The following is a 17,020-nucleotide window of genomic DNA, read 5'->3' on the forward strand; positions in this document are numbered from 1 at the left end:
AATTTTGAAAATTTTAAGGTTTTAAGAAAGAAAGAAAAGAGTTTTGAAGAAAATAGTTTTGGAGGGGAAAAACCAGGTTCGGCCGCCGAAGGTGGTGCCGCCGCAGGATCTCCCCTTTCGGCCCCCAAAGGTGGTTTCGTCCAGCCACCTATAAGAGACCTTCAGCCTGAAGATGAGGGAGTTTTCTCTCCATTTTCGGGCATAGGTGAGTCTTTGCCCTTCCTTTGGTGATTTTGTTGTTTATTCTTCAAATGCCTCAAAGAAATTCATGAGTTTTGCCTTGTTTTTGAAGATTTGAGCTTGAATCCAAGTTTTGAAACCTTGGAGACCTCCGGAGACCGTTTTACCTCATCTCCACATTGGGGTTGCTGTCACCTTTAGATCTCCAAGAGGTAAGCCTAGATCCTTGTTTTTCTTATGTTTTAATCAAGTTTTAAGAAAGGGTTAAGGGTTAGAAATGCATGAAATGGTTAGATCTAATGTTATAGGGTTTGAGTTGGGTTGTTTATGAATGTTTGCTCTTATGATGTTTTTATTGTTGTTTGTTGGGGTTTAGGCTAGTTTTTATGCCCTTATGCATGTTTGAGTGAGTATGCATGTTTTGAGGAGTTGGGTGTGAGGATTTGAGAAGTTTTGGAGGCTTAGTACATAGGGCAGAATCGGGTTCTGCCTTGCTGGAGAACCCAGGTTTGGCCGCCGAACCTGCTTGTGGAGGCAGCCTTTTGGCAGCCTAACTTGCCCCTGAAAGCATGACTTTTGGATCTGTGAAGGGGTTTCGGCCGCTGAACCCGCCCCCGAAAGTCCCTAACTTTCGGATCTGTATGCAGTTTAGACCACCGAACCTGCCCTCGAAAGTCCCTGACTTTCGGATCTGTGAGGGACCTTCGGCCGCCGAACTTGCCGCCGAAAGTCCCTTGCCCAGCCTTCCTTTGCTTGTTTTATGTGCATGTTTTGTTATGTTTTAGGGGGTTTTTGGTGAGTTGTTTTGAGTCTTGTGATAGCTATGTTTGATCCCTCATTTGAGTCCATCTGTGTAGGATCGGATCTAGGAGACCGTAGAGGCCTTCAGTGAGCTAGTTGCATCATTGTTAGGCAAGCGTCAGCCAGAGGTGAGTAGAACGAAACTATCTTTTCAAAGTAACTAAACTTTTAAGCATGTTCATGCATCATGAATGCCATGTTTATGTATTAGGATGTTTGCATTAGAATTCACGAATATGATGCATTGCATAATTTATTGTTGATGTGGATGGATATTGGATGATCCACTAGCCCTCGATATGATATAATATGATATGATACGGAAGTTCAGGTCGAGACTCATTCTACGCCCCTGGCAATATGTAAGAGAAAGTCCAGGTCGAGACCCATTCTACGCCCCTGGCATTATGAATATGTTATGTTATGTTTAAGCGAAAGTCCTGAGGAGCTCCGTCGAGGGCCGGGCACATTGGAATATGTAGAGGGTTACTGGTGACAAGTCCATCTTGATGTGAATTGTTTGTGTTGTGACGCATTTCATATGAGAATATGTTTATTAAATTGTTTTTATTGTTCTGCTCACTAGGTTCTTGTAGCTTATCCCTTTCCCCTAACCCCAGGTTTGCAGGGTTGAAGATAGCTTGGGAAGCCGGCATAGTAGCTGGTATAGTTTAATGTAATAGAATAATTGTGGACATGTATTGTATAATGGATTATAATTGTGCTTTGCCCTAGTTTTTACCTTTGTAATCCCTCTTAACACGATCATTATGTAAAAGTTTTTAATTATGAGTTATGTTTGAACCATGGTTGAGACATATGATGTTAACCATTCTAGAGAATTTGATAAGGGATCTAGCATGGGTTTTATGTTTTCAGTATGATGCATGTACAGGTTGAGCTTGATTTCATGGAATATTTAAGTTTTTGTGTTATTGTATGATCATGTATGTGATTTTAACAGGTACACAGGATGTATAATAGGCTTGCTATGGGTTCCGGTGACCTTAAGTCGATCTGAATCCTAGTGCCGGTAGCGGTGCGATTTCCGGATCGTTACAGAGTGATATCAGAGCCCTAGGTTCATATGGTCGGACCTAGAGTGTTGGGCTCATAGATGTTATAGAGGGCAAGCACATTAGGAAAAATCATGTCCACTAGGATAGGATGTAGAGTCCTATCTTAACAAATGTATGATGATGTGTAATGCCATGATATTATGCATGTACATTAATGATATGTTATGTATATGTTGTGGGTTCATGTGTGACCACATGAACCATATGATGCTAATGTTTATGTGATATATGTTGTTTTTCAGAAGACAAGATGCGAGGCTCACGTCGATCTGCACGATTGACTGGAGTTCCACCTGAAAATGAGGGCATGGATGCCCTTCCTCCTACTGCTCTGTTGAGAGCACGGTCGAGTAGGACTAATAGAGGAGAAACATCAAGGGACCCTAGAAGGCCTTTTAATGTAAACAGAAGGACAACAGATCCGGGAAGGATGTCAGCAGATGTTAGGGAAACAATGGAGGATGAACAAAGAAGAGACGGAAGTCTGGGTGTGAGTTTTTCAGGAGAGGGTATGGGAGAATTTCAATGAGGCGCTCAGGCCTTGGGTTTTGCTTACCCACCTCAGTACCAACCCTAGCCACAGGGACCCAGGTATCCGATGGGTGGCCCATCGGATTTCTCTAGCTACCACCCATACCCCTCACACATGCCCTATCCTCCCTATTACCCACCATATCCACCATATCCCATGTTTTCACTTCCACCCTTTTATAACTCAAATCCAACAAACCCTAATCCAGGGAATGCTGCACCACCTCCTCCCCCAGAAGAGCAAAAAATTCCTGAAACCCAACCACCCAAACCTAACCCATCAGCAGGTTGCAAGATTAAAATGACGGACTATTTGAAGTTGGATGCTCCCAAATATGAAACAGGTGATGATCCGTTTGAGTATCTCAATGTAATACCTGGCTAGACCCCGGCACCGAAATTTCTACCTTCAGGTGGAATCTCCGTTGGAATCTGGAATTTCTCGGATGTCGGAGCCTTCTAGAAGGGTAAAATAAAGGTTTTCTAAAATGTTTTTATATGTTCTTATGGTTTTAATGAAGAAAGAAATTGAATTTTGAAAGAAAAGGTTTTGGAGGAGAAACCCAAGTTCGGCCGCCGAACATGGTGGAGTTGCGGAGGCACTTTTGACCTCCGAAGGTGGTCTGGCCAGCCACCTGTAAAAGGCCCCCTGTTCAAAAATGGACGAGTTTTCTCTCTCCATTTCCGGGCAAGGTGAGTCTCTGCCACCCCCTTGTTGATCTTGTGTTTCCTCCTCAAAACCTTCAAGATTTTTATGAGTTTTTACCATGTTTTGAAGATTTTAAGCAAAAATCAAAGTTTTGAAACTTAGAGACCCTTGGAGCTCGTTCCTCCATATCTCCAAGTTTGGAATCGCATCTCCTCTCGATCTTCAAGAGGTAAGTGTAGATCCTCATCTTCTCTTATGTTTTAAGTAAGTTTTGAGGGGTTTCAAGGGTGTTTAATGTTTAATGCATGCTTAGGGTTTATGTTAGTTAAATGATGAATGTATGTTTATGAGATGATATATTGATGTTTGTTGGGGTTTAGGCTAGTTTTATGCCCCTATATGCTTGAATGAATGTATATGCATGTTTTGGAATAGTTGAATACATGTTGTGAAGTTTTGGGTGGCTGGATGTGAGAGGCAAAATCGGGTTCTGCCCTTTGGGAGAGCCCAGGTTCGGCCGCTGAACCCGCCTGTGGAGGCGGCTTTAGGCCGCCTAAACTCGCCCCCGAAAGTTGGACTTTCGGCTCTGGAGGGGAGTTTCGGCCGCCGAACCTGCCCCCGAAGGATGGTGATTTTCGACTCTGGAAGGACTTTCGGCCGCCGAACCCTGCCCCCGAAAGTGCTTGACTTTCGGCTCTGGAGGGACCTTCGACCGCCGAACCTGCCGCTGAAAGTCCCCTGCCCAGCCTTTCTTTGCATTTTTTCTATGCATATTTTATGATGTTTTAGGGGGTTTTTGGGGAGTTTTTTAGAGTATGTTTGGTCCCTCATTTGAGTCCACCTGTGTAGGTTCCGACCCGAGGAACCGAGGAGGCCAACAGTGTTAGCTGTTTCAGAGTCAGCCAGAGGTGAGTAGAACATAGCTCTTTCATTTCTAACGCAATCAAACTTTTGAGCATGCTCATGCATCACGAATGCCATGTTATGTAATAGGTTGCTTGCATTAGAATTCACGAATATGATGCATTGCATAAATTGCTGTTGATGTGGATGGTTATTGGATGACCCACTAGCCCTCGATATAATATGCTATGTTATGATGTGGAAGTCCAGGTGTGGCCTGCACTACGCCTCTGGCACAATTGGACTATGTAGAGGGTTATTGGTGACAAGTCCATCCGTGATGTGAATTGTTTATGGTGTGATGCATTTCATGATGGCATATGTTTATAATTGTTTTATGGTTCTGCTCACTGGGCTTTAGTAGCTCACCCCTTTCCCCTAACCCCCAGGTTGCAGGGCCAAAGGTAGCTCAAGAAGTCAGCAAGGGTAAAGGCTATGTTATGTAATAGACTAGTAGTGGACATGATATGTAAAATGATGTAATGTAAAGTAATGTAATGAGGATTAGTATTGTGCTCGGCTCTAATGTAAGGTTAATCCCTGTTGTACATGATCTTTATGTTAATGTTTTAATGATGGCATATGTTGAACCAAGCTTGTTGTATGTTATGTTGACCCAACTGGAGCATTTGATGAGGGCTCCAGTATGGGGTTTTATATTTATAGTTATGGTACATGCACAGGTCAAGCTTGGTATATGGAAAGTTTAAAATTTTTATGAAAATGTATGATCATGTATGGGATTTATCAGGTATGATAGGATGTATGTTAGGCTTACTACGGGTCCCAGCGACCTTAAGTCGATCTGGATCCTAGCGCCGGTAGCGATCCGGTTTTCGGATTGTTACACTCAAGACGGTGAAAATGATAACTGATGAGTTGGGGGCTAGTGACAGTAGAGCCAAGGGCAATGTCTTGTAGATCAAGTAGAGAGGGAACGTCAAGGGACCCTAGAAGGTCTTTTGATGTAAGCAGGAGGGGAACAGTTCAGGATAGAATGTCAGCTGATGTGAGGGGATCAGAGGAGGATGAATAGAGAAGAGATGGTAGCTTGGGCATGAGTATGTCCGAAGAGGGTATGGGAGAATCTCAAGGAGGCGCTCAGGCCTCGGGGTTTGGTTATCCACCCCAATATCAACCCTTTCCACAGGGTCCAGGGTATCCGATGGGGGGTACATCAGATTACTCCAGCTTTAACCCATATCCCTCCTACATGCCTTACCCTCCTTTTTACCTACTATATCCCTAGTACCTTATGTATCCACCCTCACCCTTCTATCCAAATCCAGCAAACCCTAACCCAGGGAATGTTGCACCTCCTGCTCCACCAGCAGAACCTGTAGCCCCAGAAATCCAAACACCTAAACCTAGCTCATCTGTGGGGAGCAAGGTAAAGATGACAGATTACCTGAAGCTGGATGCTCCCAAGTTCAAGACGGGTGATGATCCGTTTGAGTACCTCAAAACGGTTAAAATGATAACAGATGAGTTGGGGGCAAATGATAGTAGAGCCATTCAAATGGCGGGGTTCACACTGAAATGCAAGAAAGCATGAGAATGGTTCAAAAATTATGTGGACCCGAGGTTGGAGAGCTTATCCTGGGAGGAGTTTGCAAATGAGTTTGCTGGATGGGCATTTCTAGACAGTTCCAAAGAGTTGAAAGTTGTTGAGTTTGAACAGCTAAGGAAGACAGAAGAGATGAGTGTCGACGAGTATACCGACAGGTTTCTGGAGTTGCTGCAGTATGTGGGTCAGGCATACGACACAGATCAAAAGAAAGCTAGGAGGTATACCATGAGGCTCCACCCTAGGTATTCCTCCCTGATCCTTGCAGCAGAGAGGGAGAGCTTCCACACCATTGTGGATGCAGCACGGAAGATGGAGGCTAGTGCCATCATTGAGGGGTCAGTTAAGCAATCAGTGGCACAGTCTTCGAGTTCCAAGACCCCAGGCAGGGGAAAGTTAGATCCCTCTTCTCTGAGTGCAGCAGCTTTAGGCGGTAAAAAGTGGGACAGAGGCCTCAGAAAGCCAAAGAAGAATAAGTTCTGGAACAGGTTAAAGTCAGGTCTGAGTTTAGGTGGTGGCTCGAGCTCAGGTTCAGATGGTTCAGAATGCTTGAGGTGTGGTAAGCCACACAAGGGAGTATGTCGGTTTGAGACAACAGCCTGCTTCAGGTGTGGGCAGGAGGGACACATGGCTCGAGAGTGTCCTAGGGCAGCTTTTATGGCACCGTCCCAGCAGACCGCTTCAGGTAGTGTGGCTCAGCCAGTAGCTCCAGCCATGACTCAAGGCAGTGGCAGAGGCAGAGGGAGAGGGGCAGCCTCTTCTTCAGCAGGTTCCCGAGGTGAAGGTCCATTAGCTCCAGCTCGGATCTTCACTATGACATAGCAGGAGGCGAACACCTCAAACACCGTGGTGTCAGGTAATCTTATCATTGGATGTTCTGATGTGTATGCTTTAATGGACCCTGGTGCTTCTCATTCTTTTGTTGCTCCGAGAGCCGTAGAGAGATTGGGGTTGATGGTCTCTGGGTTAGAGTGTCCCCTCTGGGTCAGTGGACCCAAGTGTGATCTATCAGTGGCAGAGTCAGTCTGCTGGTTTAGTCCAGTGTTTGTTGAGGATAGATGCCTTTCAGCCGACCTTGTGGTTCTAGACTTGACGGATTTTGATGTCATTCTAGGGATGGATTGGCTATCTACTCATGGTGCTACCTTGGACTGCAGAGACAAGGTAGTCAGGTTCAGAGGTCATGATGGGTCAGAGGTTGTCTTCAGGGGAGACAGGAGGGGTATGCCTAGAGGTTTGATATCAACCCTACAGGCTCGTAGGTTGCTCAGGAGGGGTTGTCAGGGGTTTCTAGCTCTTGTGAGAGAGCTGGATAGTCAGGTTAGGGAGCCCGCCTCAGTGCCCGTAGTCAGAGAGTTTCCAGGTGTCTTCCCAGACGAGTTTCCAGGACTACCACCTGCTAGGGAGATAGAGTTTGAAATAGAAGTGATGCCTGGAACCAGACCAATCTCTATCCCTCCCTACAGGATGGCACCAGCAGAGTTGAAAGAGCTAAAGGACCAGTTGCAAGAGTTGGTAGACAAGGATTTCATCCGACCGAATACCTCACCTTGGGGTGCTCCAGTGCTGTTTGTAAAGAAGAAGGATGGATCCTTGAGACTTTGTATCGACTATAGGCAGTTGAACAAAGTCACTACCAAGAACAAGTATCCTCTACCCAGGATCGAAAATCTATTTGACCAGCTAGCAGGAGCAGGTTGTTTTTCCAAGATAGATCTGAGATCCGGGTACAACCAACTGAGAATCAGAGAAGAAGATGTGCCGAAGACGGCGTCCAGGACCAGATATGGGCATTATGAGTTCCTAGTAATACCGTTTGGGCTAACCAATGCCCCTGTAGCATTCATGGATCTCATGAACAGAGTTTTCAGCCAGTATCTGGATCACTTTGTTATCATTTTTGTAATACCCGGCGAGACTCCGGTATCGGAATTCCTACCGTCCGGAGGAATCTCGGATGTCGGAAACCTCTAGAAGGGTAAAATCATGTTTTTATAAAATGTTTTAATGTATTTTATGGTTTTAATCAAGTAAGAAATGAGTTTTTGCATGAAAAATAGTCTTGGAGGAAAACCCAAGTTCGGCCGCCGAACCTCAAATTCGGCCGCCGAACATGCATGCACTTCGGGAGTGCTTTAGGCCCCCGAAAGCATAAGTGAGGGAAGTCCAGGTTCAGCCGCCGAACCTTATGTTCGGCCGCCGAACATGGCATGCATGCTGAGGCACGTTCGGCCCCCGAATGTGGCCTGGCCAGACACCTATAAAAGGGTCCCTTAGCCGAAAACGGGTGAGCTTTTCTTCCCATTTTCGGCCAAGGTGAGCTCTCCGCCGTCCCTCACCGATCTTGAGTTTCTTCCTTCGAATCTTTTACAATTTTCACTAGTTTTCACCTTGTTTTGAAGATTTTCAAGTATAAAGCAAGTTTTGGAGCTTTGAGGTTCAAGAAAACTCAATCTCTCCCATCTCCGAGCTAGGGTCGTTTTCCTCTCGATCTTCAAGAGGTAAGGGCCGATCTTGAGCTCACTATATGTTTTAACAAGTTTTATGCAAGTTTATGGAGTAGAAATGCATGTTTAGGTTGTTTTGAGTTTATGGGTTTAATGTGTGTTTATGAGCAATGTGGGTATGTTTGATGTGTTGTAGTTAGGGTTTAGGCTAGTTTGAGACCCCTATGAACTTGTATGCTTGTTTGTGTATGATTGGGAGTGTTGTAGAATAGGTTTATGCATGTTTGAAAGGTTTAGGAGGCGTTTGTGCGTGTGGAGCTGAGTTTCTGCCACTTTGGAGAAACTCAGGTTCGGCCGCCGAAGGAACTTTCGGCCGCCGAACCCGCTTGTGGAGGCAGCCTTCGGCTGCTAAAGCCTGCCCCCGAAAGAGGACTTTCATCTCTGGAGGGCAGTTTCGGCCGCCGAAAGTGCCGCCGAACATGCATGAGTTTCGTCTCTGTCTGGGAGTTTCGGCCGCCGAAGGTGCCGCCGAACCTGCCTGACTTTCGGCTCTGGAGGGACTTTCGGCAGCCGAACTTGCCGCCGAAAGTGCCCTGTTCAGCCTTCTTTTGCATGTTTTGCATGATTATTTTGAGGTGTTTTAGGGGGTTTTTGGGGGATGTTTTTAGAGTCATGTTCTAGTTGTTTGGTCCCTCATTTGAGTCCACCTGTGTAGGCTCGGACCCGAGGAACTGAGGACCCCAGCAGTGAGTCAGCTGCTTCAGTCATTGTCAGAGCTAGCTGAGGTGAGTAGAATAAACCTTTATGTTTTAAAGCAAATAAGTTATAAAGTTTGAGCATGTTCATGCATCATGAATGCTATGTGATATCCTAGGTTGTTGCATTAGAATTCACGAATATGTTGCATTGCATTCTATGATGTTGATGTGGATTGGTTATTGGATGATCCTTTAGTCCTCATATGATATGATATGATGATGGTACGGCATGATATGGTATGGAAGTCCGGTTGACCCATTCTACGTCCCAGCACTATGTAAGAGAAAGACCGGTTGACCCATTCTACGTCCCGGCACCTTGAAAATGTTATGTTATGATATGTTTAAGAGAAAGACCAGTTGATCCATTCTACGTCCCGGCACTTTGGAATGTAGAGGACTATTGGTGACAATACCATCCGTGATGTGATATGTCTGTGAGGTGTTGCATTCCATTATGGCATGTGATTTAAATGTTTTTATTATTCTGCTCACTGGGCTCTAGTAGCTCACCCCTTTCCCTAATCTCCCAGGGTTGCAGGTACGGGCTAGACAGTGAAGTCAAGATGGATGAAGTCTTGTGTATGTAATAGATAGAATGTGGACATGATAGATTGTAAAATGATGTAAAGTTATGAATAGTTATGTTATGTAAAAATGATATTGAGGATTAGAGGTTGTGCTTGACCCTATGTGTATGGTGATCCCTTTTGTATACATGATCTATGTTTTATGATGTTTATGTTCCACCAAGCTTGTGTATGATGAGATGCCCCTTTGGAGCATTTGTTGAGAGCTCCAGTGTGGGGTTTATGTTTATGTTTATATATATGCTTATGTGCATGCACAGGTTAAGCTTGATTTATGAAAGAAAAAGTTTACATGTTTATGTATTTGTATGATCATGTATGGGACTACACAGGTTTACAGGATGTATGTCAGGCTTGCTACGGGTCCCGGCGGCCTTAAGCCGATCTGGATCCTAGCGCCGGTAGCGGTCCGATTTTCGGGTCGTTACAATTTTCATTGACGATATCTTAGTGTACTCCAGAAATGCAGAGGAGCATGCCCATCATCTGACGATGGTTTTGCAGACCCTGAGGGAGCATGGCTTGTATGCGAAGTTCTTCAAGTGTGAATTCTGGTTGAGGAGCATTTCCTTCTTGGGACATGTTGTGTCAGAAAAGGGAATTGAAGTGGATCCTAAGAAGGTGGAAGCTGCAGCTAACTGGCCTAGACCCACTACAGTGACAGAGATAAAAAGCTTCTTGGGTTTGGCAGGTTACTACAGGAGGTTCGTTTAGGACTTCTCTAAAATTGCCGCTCCTATGACCAGATTGACCAAGAAAAATCAGAGGTTTATGTGGTCTGAACAGTGTGAGGAAAGCTTTGAAGAGCTGAAGAAAATGTTAACGTCAGCACCGGTGTTAGCTCTGCCTACCAGTAATGAAGACTTCACAGTGTTTTGTGATGCGTCCCGGGTGGGACTAGATTGTGTGTTAATGCAAAATAAGAGGGTAATTGCTTATGCTTCTAGGCAGCTGAAGAAGCATGAGTTGAATTATCCTACACATGATCTAGAGATGGTAGTTGTGATCTTCGCACTCAAGATGTGGAGGCATTACCTTTATGGGGTTAAATGTGAGATCTTCACAGATCATAAAAGCTTGCAGTACATCTTGAGTTAGAGGGAGTTGAATCTAAGGCAGAGAAGATGGGTAGAACTGCTTAGTGATTATGATTGCAAAATTCAGTACCATCCGGGTAAGGCAAATATTGTGGCAGATGCCCTTAGTCGGAAATCACTTGGCAGTATATCCCATATTACAGCAGAGAGAAGACCGGTGGAGAGGGAATTCTATAAGCTCATTAATGAAGGGCTACATTTGGAGTTGTCTGGTACAGGTGCTTTGATAGCTCAGATGAGAGTAACACCCATGTTTCTGGAGCAGGTGGCTCAGAAACAGCATGAGGACCCAGAGTTAGTGAAAATTGCCAGGACTGTTCAGTTAGGCAAGAATGAAGAGTTCAGATTTGACAGCAAAGGGATCATCTACTATGGGAGCAGGTTATGTGTACCAGATGACGTGAGTCTGAAGGGAGACATTATGAGAGAAGCTCATAATGCCAGATACAGCGTTCACCCTGGAGCCACCAAAATGTATCAAGATCTGAAGATAGTTTATTGGTGACCAGCTATGAAGAGAGAAGTGGCACAGTTCGTGTCTGCCTGCGAAGTATGTCAGAGGGTGAAGCTGGAACATCAGAAACCGGCTGGAATGCTTAACCCACTGTTGATTAGAGGACGTTCCCTAATTAATTTGATAATAAGGAGAGATAATGGTAGTGAGAATCTTATTCCAACTCCATAACTAATCTATTGGGTCAACCCAAAAGAACAAAGTGTCTGTAATCAATCCCAATAACTAAAGTGGATCCAATACTTCAACTAGAGTTTTCTCATTATTGGTTACTCTTTATTTAATTATTTTGCTTTCCATTTATTTCTCTTTCAGTTTTATCTCGTTATATCTCGTTTCATTTTATTTTGCTTTCCGTTTATTTCTCTTTCAATTTTATCTCGTTTCAGTTTATCTCATTTTCAGTTTTCTTCTTTTTTAGTTTATTTTTGTTTTAGTTTATTTTATTGGTCTTGATAAGGAAAATAGGTAAGTTCTCAATTCCCTGTGGATTCGATCCTTTCACCACTATCTGCAGTTGTAAATTGTTGATAACCAGAAATGTTATTTTTGACCGGCTTCGACAACCGCGAGTCACTAGTTGATTTAATCATAAGAAGAGACATGGTGGTGAGAAGCGTCTTCTACCTCCATAACTAATCTATTGAATCAATCAAGAGAACATAAGTTTCAATTATCAATCCAAACAACCAAAGTGGATCCATCTCTTCAACTAGACCTTTCTCATATTGAATTTCTCTTTTATTTCTATTACTTGTGTAACGACCCGAAAATCGGACCGTTACCGGTGCTAGGATCCAGGTCGACTTAAGGTCGCCTGGACCCGTAGCAAGCCTGCTATACTCTCTGTGTACCTGTAAAATCCCATACAGGATCAGACATTTTCTGTAAAAACATAAAACTGTTCTCTGAACCAAGGCTCAACCTGTGCATGCACTATCTCTGTACTACAGAACCCCTTACTAGAGCTTGCTCTAGACGGGTTAAACTCATACATGTTAAGCCTGGTTTTCACATACTCACGAAAACATTTACATAAAACAAACCATGTACACAAAAGGGGTTTATCATACATATGGGTCAAGCACACTAAACTCTATACAAAGCTAATACATCTCTGTACAAGATTACATGTCCACACTAAGCTATTACAAAACTCTTTGCTTCTCCTGTACCCTGCTGAACTTCCCCTGACCTCTGATCCTGCAAGACTGGGATTAAGGAGAAGGATGAGCTATACTAGCCCAGTGAGTAGAACATATCAAACATATCAATAAAACATGCTCACATGGAATGCATCACATCACAAGTAAATCACCCATCTCAGACGGACTGATTAAAAAATTCCTCAACTGTGCCCGGCCCGCGAAGGAGCTCCTCAGGACTTTATTACGCACCCTAGGGTGCCCTGTGCCCGGCCCTCTCAGGGCTCCTCAGGACTTTACTACGAGGGCTAATGAATCCACTATGTCCGATCCGTACAAGCATAGAATAATGTAATGCGTCACATTAGTGTAGTCTAGCGCACTCAACCTATTACATATCATGATGCATGGAACATGCTAAAAGCATTTACTTTCTCAATTTAACACATTAAGTTTAGTTCCACTCACCTCTGGCTGACTCTGAACTGACTCTGAATACTCTGAAGCAGTGCTCACTGCTGCTCTCTTCGGTTCCTCTGGTCCGTTCCTACACAGGTGGACTCAAATGAGGTACCAAACTAGCTCAAGAACAACTCTAAAAAACTCCCCAAAAACCTCCTAAAATATCCTAAAACAATCACATAAAACATGCAAAAGAAGGCTGGACAGGGCACTTTCGGCGGCAGGTTTGGCGGCCGAAAGTCCCTTCCAGAGCCGAACCTTAAGCACTTTCGGCGGCACTTCGGCTGCCGAAAGTCCTCTCCAGAGACGAAAGTCCCCAACCTTCGGCGGCACCTTCGGTGGCCGAAACCCCCCTCTAGAGCCGAAAGTCCAAACTTTCGGGGGCAAGTTTAGGCAGCCGAAACCACCTCCTTAGCATGTTCGGCGGCCAAACCTTCCTTCGACGGCCGAAACTGGATTCTCCAGTAAGGCAGAACCCTGCTCTGCGTCATGCAAAACTTACCCAACTTCACTCAAACTTGCAAACCACAATTCCACAACCTGCATATACTCAAGTATAGGCACAAAGGGGGCCAAACCTAACTTAAAACCCCAACAAACATCACAACTCAACACATAAACATGCTTTGACCACACAGCAACCAAAAGCTCAACTTACCCTAAACATGCATCTCTACCCATAAAACTCCATAAAACCTTCAGAAAGCAAGAAAAGAAGTTAAGGATCTTCACTTACCTCTTAGAAACAAGAAGATAAACGATCCCAACGTGGAGATCTGAAGCAACTCACTCTCAAAGTCTCCACACTTCAAAACTTTGGGTTTTAGTTCAAACGCTTCAAAACAACATAAAACCCATCAAAACTTTGCAAGATTGAAAGAAAACATAACAATCACCCAAGGAAGCTCATGGCCTCACCTTTGTCTGTGAAAATGGAAGAAATCTGATCCATTCACCGACCTAGGGCCTTTTATAGGTGGCTGGCCAGACCACCTTCGGCGGCCTAACGTGATTCCAAACTCATGCATGTTCGGCGGCCGAACCTTGCATTTCTTTCTTGGCTCTTTTCTTTCAAAACCTCATTTTCTTTCCACTTAAAACATTAAAACATACTCCAATTCTTTAGAAAAACATATCTACTATCCTTTTAGAGGGTTCCGACATCCTGAATTCCACCGGACAGTAGAATTCCGATGCCAGACTCTAGCCGGGTATTACAACTTGCTTATTTGATTGCTTTCAGTAGTGTGTTAATCAAATCAACCTCAAACCCCCCCCCCTTTTACTTTTATTGCACTTTACTTTTATTCCGCTTTCAGTTACTTGCTTTCAGTTGCGCTTTTAGTTAATTCTCTTGATCTTGATTGAGAAAAATAGATAAGTTTACAATTCTCTGTGGATTCGATCCTTTACCACTATCTGCAGTTGTAAAATTGTTGATAACCGAAAATGTTATTTTTTATCGGCTTTGACAACCGCGGGTCAGCCATCATGCACATATATCTTGGTTCTGGCCGTGCTCAAGAAGGGTCGTCCAAGCAAGATATCTGAGGTGGTGTTGCTATTGTCTTTCTCCATATCAATCACATAGAAATCTGCTGGAAAGACAAGTTGGTCCACTTGGACTAGAACATCTTCTAAAATGCCTTTTGGATATACCAAAGATCTATCAGCCAATTGTATGACCACTCTAGTGTCCTTAAGTGTACCTGCATTCAAAGAGTTGTAAATAAAAATAGGCATAAAATTGATTGATATACCTAAGTCACACATGGCCTTCTTGATGCCCACGCTGCCAATTTTGTAAGAGACAATAAACATCCCTCTATCTTTGCATTTGGCTGGGAGTTTCCTCTTTATGACAGCTGTCACAACCTCTCCCACACTTACTTTTTCCTTCTCAGCAAGCTTTCTTCAGTTTGTGCATAACTCTTTCAAGAACTTGGCATACTTTGATATTTGCTTCACAGCATCTAGCAAAGGTATGTTAATCTCCACTTTCCTAAAGGTTTCAAGGATCTCTTTTTCTTCTTTTTCTTTTTGCGATTTTTCAAACCTTTTTGGAAAGGGAGGTGAAATCTTGAAGCTTGCCTGCTGGTTTGCATTCTGCTGGTGCACTAGTTCTATTTATCCAGTCTGCTTGGACAAACAGTTTCTGTCTTGCTGTGTATGTTGTCTGCTTGTTTGCCCGGTTGTTTGGGCAAACAGATCTCTTGGCTCACTTTCTGGCAGTTTTTCTTCAGCAACCAATCTTTGCAATTGTGAACCTCTATCATCAGCCCTATCATTCTGAAGTTCTCTCCCACTTCTCAACATGATGGCACTTGCATTTGCTTGGGGTTAGCCTCGGTTTGGGAAGGTAACTTCCCTTGAGATTCAAGCTTGCTTACGGAGGTGGCTATTTGACCCATTTGTTGTTGGAGACTTTGCACAGTATTTGCCAATGACTTCATCATTTCCTCAAGGTGCATATTGGACTTTTAAGGTGTTGCTTAGGCTGAATTTCTTTGATAATTTTGATAGTTGTTAGCCCTAGCATAGCTGAAGTTTGGATGGTCTCTCCAACCTGGATTATAGGTGTTAGAGTATGGATCATGTCTTGGCTAGCTGTTGAATCTTCTAATTGCATTTACTTGCTGGTCATCCTCTTGAAGTGTAGGACATTGATCAGTTGGGTGTCCCACATGTGCACATATGCTACATGGCCTAATTTGCTGAAGTTGTTGAGCTTGTTGGGCTTGGCCTATGACAAGACTTCTCACTGAAGAGGTTAGTGAAATTTGAGAAATGAGAGCAGATGTACTTACCTCATTGACTCTTCTTGGCAGCTGCCTTTCATCTCTATATTGCTTGGATGCGGCCGCCATTGTTGAAATCAACTCTCTAATTTCTTGAAGTGTTTTATCTTCAATTGAACCTCCACATGCTACATCAATGAATTTTCTTTCGGACGGTAGCAAACCTCCATAGAAGTATTCTATGAGTGATTTATCTGAGATGTCATGTTGAAGGCAGCTTGTACACAATCTCTTGAATCTTTCCCAATACTCATACAAGTCTTCAGTCTCTTTTCGCTCAATGCCACTAATCTCTCTCCTTATGCCTATGGCTTTAGAAGTTGGGAAATATTTATTCAGAAAGGCTTTAAACATACCATCCCAAGAAGTGATTGATCTGGGTGGTAGGTAAAATAGCTAATCTTTGGCATAATCATCTAGTGAGAATGGGAATGCTCTCAATTTCACATGCTCTTCAGATATGCCTTGCGGCCTCATAGTTGAACATACTATGTGAAATGCCTTCAAGTTTTTATGGGAGTATTCATTCTCTAAACCTCTGAATTTAGGTAGGAGGTGTATCAAACCTGTTTTAAACTCAAAAGGTACTGTCAAGGGCAGATAGGTGATGCAAAAAGGTGCTTGATCACCTATAGGTGTTGCCAACTCTCTTAGTGTTCTTTCTCATTGAATTGGTGCCCTTATTGCTTGATTTTCTGGTTCAATTTCAGCAAAAAAAGCAAGTTCAGCTGGTCTTCAGACAAGTGCAGCAAGTTGCATATTGAATTCAGCCATTTCAGCGGCTGTTTGGACAGTTTCTGCAGTGTTGGACTCTATTTTAGCAGTGTGTTGTTCAGTTTCTACAAAAGGTGTTACTGGTTAAGATGTTTCAGCAGGTGCTGATTCTTGGACAGTAGCAGTTTCAGTAGGTGTTGTTTCTGGTTTAGAAGCTGTTGTGGATGAGGATGGTCTTGAGGGTTGGCTCCTCGGATTGGCTTGTTTTCTTAGTTGTTTTGCTATACGCTCAATTTCTGGATCGTAAAGTAGAGTTTCTTTGCATCCAGCCTTGGTCATGAAAGAAAATCAAGTTAGTTAAATCAACTCCCCAACAACGGCGCTAATTTTTTACTGTGCGGTTGTCGAAACCGGTAAAAAATAACCTCTTTGGTTATCCACTATTTTGCAACTGTAGATAGTGGTAAAAGGATCGAATCCATAGGGAATTGATACTTACTTATTTTTCTTATCAAAGACCAAGTAAATAAATAAATAAAAATAACAAAAGGGGGGGGGTTTGAGGTTTGATGAACTAAACTAGAATTAGAAGCAATAAAGTAAAGCAAATAAAGTAAATTAGTTATGGGAGTGGAAGATGCTTCTCACCACCATATCTCTCCTTAAGCAAATTAACTGGAAAATGTTCTCTAATTAATCACTAATCAACAAGTTGCCAAGGAACGTCCTTGGGACTTTAGATTTATTCAATTATCAATTGCATTAAGAAATAGAGAGACCTAATT

This window comes from Manihot esculenta, chromosome 5, assembly GCF_001659605.2.
Source record: "Manihot esculenta cultivar AM560-2 chromosome 5, M.esculenta_v8, whole genome shotgun sequence".
Taxonomy (NCBI): Eukaryota; Viridiplantae; Streptophyta; class Magnoliopsida; order Malpighiales; family Euphorbiaceae; genus Manihot; species Manihot esculenta.